The sequence below is a fragment of the Narcine bancroftii genome, chromosome 6, assembly GCF_036971445.1.
Source record: "Narcine bancroftii isolate sNarBan1 chromosome 6, sNarBan1.hap1, whole genome shotgun sequence".
In the NCBI taxonomy this organism is placed as follows: Eukaryota; Metazoa; Chordata; class Chondrichthyes; order Torpediniformes; family Narcinidae; genus Narcine; species Narcine bancroftii.
Window position 1 is genome coordinate 24,680,960 of NC_091474.1, and position 11,962 is coordinate 24,692,921.

Here is an 11,962-nt window from a genome sequence, read left to right on the forward strand (position 1 = left end):
AGGTGAGTCTAGAACAAGAACCAATTGATGTAAAGTCAACAAGTACAGTTTTTTTTTTAAAAAGTCTCTCAAAACAGACAGATGTGAGGAAGGGTAAAATATTATGGAGGCTCCTGGAGGTGGAGATGTCCTCTCACAGAGAGGGTGAGGGGTTTAGATAGGGTAACTCTGAACTGCTTGCCACAAGAAGGGAGGAAGTGATACCAATCAAGACAGAGCCACAGGAATAAAAAATGACAAATTCCTGAGGGTGCGTGCTGTGGGAATAAAGGTGTTAAAGGAGAGAGCAGGAAGGGGTGAAATCATGAAGTGGTCCAGTCATTAGGAGAGGGGTTTCAAATCAGAGGTGAGACATTGTTCGGCAACAATATAGGTCTGCAAGCATTGGGATGGTGGATGAGCAAGACTTGATATGGCTATGTGTACCAGTGCTGGAGGCTTACTGGCCTGGAGGGTATGCAACTGACCAGGAGGAGATTAGAAAAGTAATCTCTGGAGGTACGTGGAGAGATTTAAGCCAGAGAGCAGGAGAACTTCATGTAATTCAGAAGATTTAATTAATTGAATTGAATGCATTTTCTTGGACAAGTTAAAGTTCAAGTTTATTGTCACCTGATTGTACATAGTGTATACAGTGTGGTGAAACACCATATCTCCTGACCATAGTGCACACACACACAGACATATAGTACACCCGACATATATACATAGTGATCCAAAATAAATATATATAAAAATAATTTACGAGATTCTAGGATTGTTCAACAGCCTCACCGTTTGTGGGAAGAAGCAGTTTCCCAGCCTGGTAGTCCTGTTTTTTATGCCCCTGTACCTCTTTCTTGAAGGTAGTGTCTGAAAGATGCTGCAGGCTATATGGTAAAGGTCTCCAATGATAGTCCGAGTCCTCTTTGAGCATTATTCCCTGTCGATATTGTGATTAGAGGGAAGGGGGACCCCAATGATCTTCTCAGCAGTTTTTATCACCCTCTGTATTGACCTCTGGTCTGATGGTTTTCAGCTACTATATCACACTCTGATGCAGCCAGGACACTCTCTAATATGCTTCTGTAGAACACTGTCAGGATGGTGGCCAGTAACCTTTCCCTCTTCACCCTTCTTAGGAAGTATAGGCGCTGTTGTGTCTTCCTGACTAATGGGGAGGTGTTGTGGGTCCAGGGTAGATTGTCCTTTAAATGGACACCAAGGAACTTTGATTTCTCCACTCTACTATGGAACCATTTATATGTAGTGTGGAGTATCCTTCGTCCTTCTGAAGTCCACATCATCTGCTTTTACTTGTCCATGTTGAGACTTGGTAACAATGTACAGATGCAATGAAAGTCTGGCTTGTTGAACCGTAAGACACACAACATGTAATAACACCCAAAAAGAGAAAAAAGATAATATACAGTAAAATCCTTGGTGACCAGCACCTACAGGGATGGGTAATGCTGGGTAAGTGAGTTTTTCAGTTGCTTGAGACTGTGTGGTGTAAATGGAGAACTAATGGCGAGGTGCACCAATATTAAACCTGTATATTTTTGGCCATTTATTTACCGCATTTTTTTTGCCAGTTGCTTGAATTCCAGATAGTGTAACAGGGATAAGGAATAGGGAAAAAAAATTATTATACATTTGCAGATCAAAATAAATCATAATGCAAAAAATGTAAGTAAACTTAAGGTAAAGGATCATCAATGAGCTTGAGTGGAAAGTTTTAAGAGTCTTTACAGACAGATTTTTGGTTGTTTTGAAGCAGTGTTCTGGTGACGGTGATACAAGGGGCTATCAAGGGCCTGATAGCTGATGGGTGTAAAAAGCCTTGTTCTCGGCATCTAAAGGTGCTGGACCAAGTTTCTGTGAAGGTGGGGCATATGTTACTAGAATTAATAGTCAAAAAAGTGAATACATCAGCAGCTAAATGGCTAGAGAGGTGGTTAATGAAAAGGAGGAGAAAGGGAAGAGAGAACATTTATGGCATTGGGAGAGTTAATGATCTACATACCTGCAGTTAACAAAAATAAGAGTAAAAAATATGCCCTTGATGCCCTTCACACAAGACAGTTGCTGATCCTTTTGCCTTTCCCATTTATTTTTATCCCCATGACTTGCTGACGTCACCACGGTTGTCGGCAGAATCACAGATGACAATGAGTAAGCTTAAAGGAGGGAGGTAGATCAGCTCGTTGAATGGTGCCACAACAAGAGCCTTGCACTCAATGTTAGCAAAACCAAGGAGATGATTGTGGATTTCAGGAGGAAGTCGGGAGAACACGAACAAGTCCTCGTCGAGGGCTCTGCAGTGGAGAGGGTGAAGAACTTCAAATTCCTGCATGTCACTATCTTCGAGGACGTGTCCTGGACCCACCATTTTGATGCAGTCATGAAGAAGGCCCACCAGCTACTATACTTCGTGAGGTGTCTGAGGAGATTCAGCATGCCACTGAAGACTCAAAAACAGGTGAAACTTGGAGAGCATTCTGGCCAGTTACATCACTGTCTGGTGTGGAGGTGCTAATGCTCAGGACAAAATAAAACTTGAGGTTTGTTAATTCAGCCTGCAAAATCACTAGCACCAGTCTTCACTCCACTGAGGACACCTACAAGAGGCAGTGTCTTAAGCGTCTATCCTCAAAGACCCCCTCCACCCAGGGCATGCCCTGTTCACTCTGCTACTATCAGAAAAAAGGTACAGGAGCTTGAAGAAGTGGCACAAGGACAGCTTCTTCCCCTCCGCTATCAGATTCCTGAATGATCAATGAACCACGGACTCTGCCTTACTTTGCCTTCTTATTTCTCTTTCACTATATTTATTTTGTAAGGAGATTTATATAAATATTTGTGACGCTGCTGTAAAACAACAAATTTTGTGAGAAGTTCATGACAATAAATTCAGATTCTGATGATTCATTGACCTTGGATGTACTCATCAATGACACCTAATTCCAGACAGGAGTCGAAGCATGGGACTGGCTGAGGAGATAGCTGTAAATTCTGTGGAATTCAGGCGCTGGTAGCTTGGCATCACTCCCATCTCAATTAGATTGAGAGGTCTGAGCTCCACAATAAGGTCTGAAGATGCTTCAGGCCACCACTGTCAGGCATCAGATCAGGAGATCAATCAATCAGCGCGTAGCAGGGAAATGGCATTCTTTTGACAGTCATCCCAGTGGAGTATGTAGCCTTTAACACCAGAGCTCCAGCCTTGCTAGTTGTTTGCTTAGGAAAGAACAGTAGTATCACAGTAACGTCATATATGTATCTGCATTGTTGAAAGACATGTGAATCTGTTATATCATAACTTCTTTTCACTCTGCCTCTGATTGGTACCCCCATGGAAGGTGTTTTGTATAGTAAGTTTAAAAAGTTACCCTTTTGTAAATCAGCATTTGCTTTACTCCCTAAATCTGCCTGCACTGTTAGTACAAAGATTTTGTCATTGTTGGTGCAAGTCAGACAATGATTCACCGTAACCACCACCCTATTCACATTCTGCTGTCTCTCTTGCTACTCAGTGTCTGTCTACATTACTTTAACACAGCGGATCAAAGGTTTCCTGGAAATGTAAGGTTGTCTAGAATTTTCCACTTGGCAACTTTACAAAATCCTGTCCTGCTGAATGGATAACGAGAGCCTTACTGACCTCTAAACCCCCTGGAACTCTCTATCCATGTCCCTTTCTGGTTGGCTCTGTAACTGACTGTATCTGTGTATCGGGGGATAATTTGCGCCAAACTCTCTGGGGAGGAAGCCCAGTTGAAGTGCATCTAGCCCAACATTGGATTTGCAGAGCCATGCTGTGCAGAGGCAGGGCATTCGGCCTATCCTGTCCATGCTGCCCATAATTACAGATCCCATCTGCCAGCACTAGGTCCGTAGCATTCTATGCCTTGTGTCAAATCCTCATTGAGATACAAGTATTGACAGTTTCTCTGTCTCTAGTGTTCTCTCAGACAGCACATTCCAAACCCAAACTACTGCATTAAAAAAAAAATAATTGTATCGCTTCTAAATCTCTTACTCTTTACTTTAAACTTCTGGTATATGGTTATAAATACCCCTGCTCTGGGTAGTCTAACAGTCTATCTATGTGCCTAAAATTTTCTACACCTCTGTCAGATTTCCACTCAGCTTTCAGAGTACAGACGCAACCTATTTGGTTCTCTCGTATCCAAGACACAGGCAGTGCTGGGGTTTAAATTCAGGCTGGCATCTCTAGCATAGAATCAGGGCCACTCAGGTTCCTGATGGTCATTGAAGATCAGACTTGCAACACATGTCTGTACTGAACATGATGCCCAAGTTAAGGTAAAATAAAACTCTGTTGCCTGCACATGATCCATACCCCCTCCATTCCCTGCTTAGTCACCTGTCTATCTGCTAGTCTTTTGCATGGTGCAAGGCAGTAGATTTCAAACTTTTTCTTTCCACTCACATACCACTTAAGTAATCCCTATGCATAGTTGCTCTATAATTAGTAAGGGATTACTTAAAGTGATATGTGAGTGGAAAGAAAAAGGTGGAAAAGCATTATTTTAATCATACCTAATTGACTTGATATGTGCACGGTTTCATAACTCCAAAGGAAATGGGCCAAATTTTTTTCTACTCATATACCACCTTAAGTAACCCCTTACTAATCACCTATGGCATAAAGATTACTTAAGGTGGAATGTGAGTGGAAAGGAAAAAGTTTGAAAACCACTGTGCTAGAGTAATGCTACTCTTTGGACTGTATTTGTTGGAGTACAGAAGGATGAGGGGGACCTCATTGAGGCATTTTAAATGCCTGAAAGGTCTGGACAGTGTAGATGTGGCAAGGATGTTTCCCATGGTCGGGAAGTTTAGGATAAGAAGGCACAATTTTAGGATAAAAGGACATCAATTTAAAACCATTACGGAAACATTTCTTCATTCAGAGGGCTGTGAGTCTGTGGAACTTGTTGCCACAGGCAGCTGTGGAAGCAAGGTCTTTGGGTGTATTTGAGGCAGAATTGCACACAGGATTTCAGAGTTGCCCTCCCTTGCTCTGGATCTCTGAATCCATGTTGATCTCCTTCAAACTCTGTCTCTGCGTGCCTGCCTTTCTTTAACTCCATATATTTATCCCCTTTCGACATGACCCATTTACCCAGGAGCAACATTATGAAATGATTGTGCCAGTAGGGAGCTTTGTACACTGGGAACACATATTGCCAATTCAAAGAAACACTCCCCATGATGTTTGTCCTTAAGATGGAATAATATATCATGGGAAGAAAGTGGCTAAATTCATGATGTGTGTCCCAGTACTAAACGCTTCACTAGCTGGAAAGTATTGTACATAATTTGATTCTATCTATAGTGCCATTTTATTTTTTATTTTCCTGTGTTCATCTCTGTTTCTACCTATTTCTGTTTTGTTCTCTGATGTGGTAGGGAATACAAGAGCACGCGAAACTAGCAAGGTGATCAAAGGCTGGTTGATCACCAGTCACTAGCTTCTCTTCCACAACAGCAGCTGTGTTACCCAATTCTCTTGGTCTCTTTAAAATCACAGACATTCCCTTTGTTCTCACAACCCCCACCCCTCCAGTCTCCCCCCCACTTCCTGCAGCTCAAAACACATTTGTTTTCTTAGCCTTCCACTTCTGGTCAAAGGTTGCTGACCTGGTTTTCTCTCTTCATAGATGCTGCCTTAATTTTGAGGGTTCTGTTTTTATTTCAGATTTCTAGCTACTGCCATTTAATTTCTTTTAGATTTACATTTGAGAAATGGAATTGGTTGGTTAATTGGCCACTGTGTCCTTTACCTGTGGTGTGTGAATAAGTGGTGGAATCTTGTGAGAGTTGAAGGGAATTTTGGCAGAGTAAACTGAAACTAATGTTTATGGGACTCGATGGCGAGCACAGCCATGTTGGGCAGAAGGACATGTTTCTGTGTTGTATTGGCCTCTTCCGTGGCCCAGAAATTCTAATGCACCCAAATGCAAGAGAATAGTGGTGAACATTGATGCTTCCAATGAGCTTCCTGGGAGATCATCAGGTCAAATGAATAGGACAATTGGAGAGTTGGTGCATGGGCCCAGGGTGCTTGGGAGCAGGAGAGATGGGCCAGGAGTGTGGAGTTGGTGTTATCCTGTGGGTAAAATCCTGCAAAAGGAGGATAATCCATAGATCTCTCAAGGTTTCTGCGCAGGTTGAGTATGCTTGAGAAGGCCTTGATTAAGTCAAGCCAAGTCAAGTTTATTATCATCTGATTGCATAAGTACAACCTGACAAAACAGCGTTCTCTGGTCCTCTGTGGAAAACATGCAGATGCAACCAGACCTAACACACATAAAACAAACAATACACTTGCAGGACAAATATTCATCTATACAAGTACATAATAAATATTGTATATTGCTTCATGAACATGAGAGCCTTGGATGGTTAGTGTGAGCAGTTCCTTTGGTGATTAAGCATTCTCATTGCCCGCGGGGTAAAAGCTACTTCTCAGCCTGGTGGTCCTCAATGATTTTACGTTCTCTCTTCAGACAGTGATTCCAGTAGATCACATCAAGTTGGGGGGGGGGGGTGCGGGAGTGTCCATTGGTCCTCTCTTCCATTATTATGGTCCACTTTAGTCTTTTATTAGTTTGGGAATTGAGTTCAAAAGTCATGAGGTAATGTTGCAGTGATTATAAAACTCTGGTTAGACTAACTTGGAATATTGTCCAGTTCTGGTCATCTCATTACAGGAAAGATGTGGAAGCCATGGAGAGGGTGCAGAGAAGATTTACCAGAATGTTCCCTGGATTGGAGAATGTGTCTTATGAGGCAACGTTAACAGAGCTAGGACTTTTCTCTATGGAGTGAAGAAGGATGAGAGATGACTTAATAGAGGTCTAAAAGTTTGAGAGGTATGGATAAGGTGGACAACCAACTCATTTTTCCCAAGTCAGGAGAAGCCAACACCAGAGAATATCTGTACAAAGTGAGGGGAAGAAAGTTTAGGGGAGACATTTGGGGTACATTTTTACACAGAGCGTACCTGGGATGCATTGCCTGGGGTAGTGGTGGAGGCTGGTGCAATAGGAGCATTTAAAAGACTCTTTGGAAGGTATATATATTGAGGAAAAATAGAAAGTTAAGGGTACGAGGTAGGGAAAGTTTAGTTTGAATAGGTTTATAGAGGTTGGCACAATATCGAGGGTTGAATGGCCTGTACTATGCTGTAATATTCTATGTTAAATATGACATTGTCTCCATCCAATGCTGTGCTTTGATGACTTTGTTCAATGATTGTTATTCCACGGACAACATGTCTGAGCACCCCCTTCAAAGTTACAAGACTTTGTGCTACCATGCCGACCTCTGAAATATGTTGAGGAAGGGCTCATGCCTGAAACGACAGTAATATATCTTTACCTCCTATGGACACCGTGAGACCAGCTGTAGTGCTTTTACTACAATCACAGCATCTGCAGGCTTTCAAGTTTCACAAGGACTGTCTGACCCATTGAGTCTTTCCAGCATTTTTTTTCCTGCTTTTATTCCAGATTTTCAGCATCTGCAGGATTTTTAATGCATTTTTGTGGCTCTCTATCCCATTGTAGATAATGTCAATGGGGAATAGTTATGGTCATAAATTTTTTCTCAGAGTAGGAGAGTATAAAAGAAGGGACTTAGATTCAAAGTGAGAGGGGAAAAGATTTAAAAGAGACCTGAGGGGGAACTTTTCCACATGGAGGGTGGTTGGGTGTATGGAACTACCTGTCAGAGAAAGCTCGTCTCACAAGGGTGAGAGGAACAGGGGAACCTTAGCACCTCAAAGTTCTCTTCCATGTTGTACACACTACTCCGATTCTCTTGTGGCTCATCTTCACCAGAAAGACAGTAATAGGTCTTCTGCTTCCACCCAGGTGCAGTTTGGGTTATGTCTTGCCAGCAATACCCAGATTCCAATGAAGAATAATTGATCAAGATCCTGTGTAACTCTGTGTTGACGGTGCAGCTACCTTTACCATAGGACCAGATTAGTCCAAGAGAGCTGAGCTTCTCAAGAGCAATTAGGAATGAACATCAGTACTAACCCTGACTCATTTCAGAAATAAGTTGTTTACAACCTGTATGTGCTTGGTTTAACTCATTCTGAACAGAAACATTGGGTTTATTAAATTGGGGATCCTGTATGAGAACAGGGAGATGATACACTGCCTCTGTGTGTGGTGAAACAGGATGGCGATGTCTGATCTCTTGGCTCATATTTGAATAAGAAGACATATGGGAGAAGTGTGCTCCCAAGTAAGTTAGAGGGGTGCTCATTCAATGAATCCACCCCTTCTCCCTTGATGCAAATCCTGCTGCTCAGAAAGGAAGGAACAAGTGAGAGAGGAAAGAGAAGCTCAAAGCAAAAAGAGAAAGTGAGACTGTTCAGCAAATTCAGAAATAAGAGAAAAAGATTAACAACACTGCTGTTTCCTGGGATTTAAGCTACAAAGTGGCCCTAAAGATCTTCTCCTTGTCTGGTGGTTATCATTTTTCATGCAGCGAGATGTCTGATGGAGAAGGATCAGATTTCAAACGTTCCAACTTTGTTCTCTTTCCTATTTTCACGCGCCATCAAAGGTTTGAATTTAATATACATGGGACTGTAAGGAAATGCTACTTAACACCATGTCGACCCACACTTAAATCTGATATTACCAACTTAACAACTGCACCACTGATATCGCTGCTAAAGGTATGAAACCACATTGGACTAATGTTCCACAGGTGTTGTCTGTCTTGTGCTACCTCACACAATTAACCATCCTTTGTGAGTGATCGGAAAACCAAGACTCAAGTGTCTACTTGACCTGGGAAAGCATCACAGATGAGACCATCTGTCATCAATGCTCATCTATTTTCATGTGTGTGTGTGTGTGTGTGTGTGTGTGTGTGTGTGTGTGTGTGTGTGTGTGTGTGTGTGTGTGTGTGTGTGTGTGTGTGTGTGTGTGTGTGTGTGTGTGTGTGTGTGTGTGTGTGTGTGTGTGTGTGTAACATGTTGTATGATATATCCAGAATATAATAGAACTTCATCTATCTCAATTATACACGTGTATCAAATTGCCAATCTCCTTTGTTGCTTGTAATTTCAGTAAAAGGTGACCTTTTCGATTTACTTCTAATATTTGGTTATTTTAGTTCTGTGGGGTATATGATTATGAATATAGGATATTGAACACAATGGAAAATACAGCACAGTGAAATGGGATTGAATTTTTTTGGAGGTCTGGTAAAATGGGCCAAATGAACGCTTTGTTGTGGAGTCTTAGATACAGCACCAAAACGGGCCATTCAGCTCACTGTCTGCACTGACCATCAAACATCCATTTATACTGATCCTACATTAATCCCCCTTGTATTTAAATTGTCCGCACGTTCTCATCAATCCCACTCCTGCTCAGATTCTACCTGTACACTAAGGTCAGTATACTATCCTACCTTGACCATGGCCTTATGTACTATCCCATTCCTGACCACCTGCAAATTGGAGGAACAACACCTTATTTTCTGTCTGGGCGCTCTCCAGCCGGATGGTGTTAACGTCAACTTTTCTGCTAAACTTGCTCGCCTTTTCTTTCCCCTCACCCTTTCCAGTTCTCCCTCCCTTCTCCCTTACTCATCCAGCCATCCTTCCTCCCTGATTGCTGCTGACACCTCCCTCCTTTCTCCATCTATCATCTCTTTCCCCCTTCCCCACCCCCCATCTTTTTGTTCGGACATCTGCTGACATTCTCTCATATCTTGATGATGGGTTCAAGCTCGAAATGTCGATTTATGTATTTTTCCCTACTGATTCACCAGCTGTCTCTCCAGCTTTTTGTTTTTACTCCCTGAACACTAAGGTCAATATATAGCAGCCAATTAACCAACTGACCAGCACCCCTTTTGGATGTAGGAGGAAAATGGATCACCCAGAGGAAACCCACCTGGAAAACACTCAGGTTGCAGGCCATGGGAGGGAGATGTCCAGAAGTGATGAGGTTAGAGATGATACGTGAGACACTGGCTTGATGTTCTTTAGCAGGGCCCTGTTGAAGGGGTAAGTAGAGGTGTCTATGAGCAGTCGTCTGGCCTCAGCAGGTAGAGGTTTGTGTGCCAGACCACAACAGCACCACCCTTGTCTGTGGGTTTGATGGAGAGGTATAAAGAAATGAAGGGCTTTGAACTGATGTTCACTTGGTGCAGCACAGGGGTACATTTACTGGCACTCATTATTAGAGAAGGTAAATCATACTTGGCAAAAATTTCCTGCATTCAATCATGTTATTAATAGATCAAAGGTTAAATATTTACAAATAAGGCTCATTTTCACAGCTGTCCACTGGATAAGATTTTCCTTTGGGAACAAATATTCCACCTCAGATACTCATTGGTACTACATTCGCCATGTTGGCAACTTTTTAAAAATGTTAATTTTAAGGGCATGGTTCTTATGAGCCACAAAACCAGTGCTGCCCAATTACAACCTTTTAACCTACCAGCCCCATGTGTTTTAAAGGAGGGGATGAAACCAGAGCACCTGGGGAAAGCCCACACCGGTCACAGGACAACACAAGGATTCCTTACGGCTGTGGCAAATTCAAACACTTAGCTGTGCTGACCACTGTGCTCAGTGTTCTGCCCTTATGCTAAACATGGATGAGCAACTTAGGATGGTGGTCAGATAAATAGGAATGCTTACAGTAAATTTGTATTTATTATAGGAGGGAGTACCTGGCTGAGTAATAAAAATCTGTGTTGACCATCTTACCAATGTATTCACTGCTATCTTCAATATCTCATTCCAGCAGGGTGTGGTACTCACCTGTTTCAAACAGGCGTCAATCATACCGGTGCCCAAGAAGAGTGTAGTAATTGCCTTAATGACTATCGGCCAGTAGCACTTGCATCAACAGTGATGAAGTGTTTGGAAAGGCTGGCGTTGAAGCATATCAGCTCCTGTCTGAGCGATACATTCCAGTTCGCCTTTCGTAGCAACAGGTCTTTTGCAGATGTCATCTCACTGGCTCTACACAAAGCCCTGGAACACCTAGACAGTAAAGATGCATTCATCAGGATTCTCTTTATTGACTACAGTTCAGAATTTAACACCATCATTCCCTCAAAACTGATCAGCAAACTCCAAGACCTTGGACTCAGCACCCCACTGTTAATTGGATCATAGATTACCTCACTTCCACACTATAATCAGTGAGGATTGACAAGAAAGTCTCCTCCACAATCTCCATCAGTACCGGAGCACCACAGGGCTGTGTTCTTAGCCCCCTGCTCTACTCACTTTACATCTACGACTGTGTGGCTCAGTATGACAATATAGAGAAAGGTGATGAGTCAGCATACAGGAGGGAGATCGAAAACTTGGCTGAAAGGTTCACCAACAACAACCTTGCACTTAATGTCACCAAAACTAAGGAGCTGATTGTTGACATCAGGAAGGGAAAACCGGAGGTGAAGAGGGTGAGCAAATTTAAGTTCTTGGGAGCCTGTCTCTGAGAGAATCTTTCCTGGACCGAACACACTAAAGGCATCATGAAGAAAGCATGTCAGTGCTTCTACTTCCTCAGGAGTTTGTGGAGGTTTGGTATGACACAAGAAACCCTGGAAAATTTCTACAGATGTGTGGTGGAAAGTGTGCTGACCGGTTGCATCACGGTTTGGTATGGGGAAAGGTTATGGCCTGGGTGGTGGGGCCTTTGAGGATAGAGGCTGCTTTTTTAAGACACTGCCTCTTGTGGATATCCTTGATGGAGTGCAGTCTAGTGCCTGTGATGTTGCAAGCTGAGTTAACAACTCTGGAGTTTGTTCTTGTCCTGAGAGTTGGCGCTTCCATACTAGGCAGTGACGCAACCAGCCAGAATGCTCTCCATGGAACGTCTCTAGAAGTTTACAGGACTCTTCAGGGACATATCAAACCTCCTCAGACACTTCACAAAGTATAGCTGCTGGTGAG

The 11,962-nt window shown here is 42.7% G+C and overlaps 1 long non-coding RNA gene across 1 annotated transcript in view; it reads right to left on the minus strand.

Moving 5' to 3' along the window:
• LOC138735839 (uncharacterized) overlaps positions 1–10,131 on the minus strand; it is a 114,063-nt gene extending 103,932 nt beyond the window's left edge. The window contains exon 1 of the long non-coding RNA XR_011339962.1: positions 9,939–10,131. This is a non-coding gene — a long non-coding RNA (uncharacterized lncRNA). The remainder of the gene's footprint in view (positions 1–9,938) is intronic.
• Between the last annotated feature and the right edge of the window lie 1,831 nt (positions 10,132–11,962).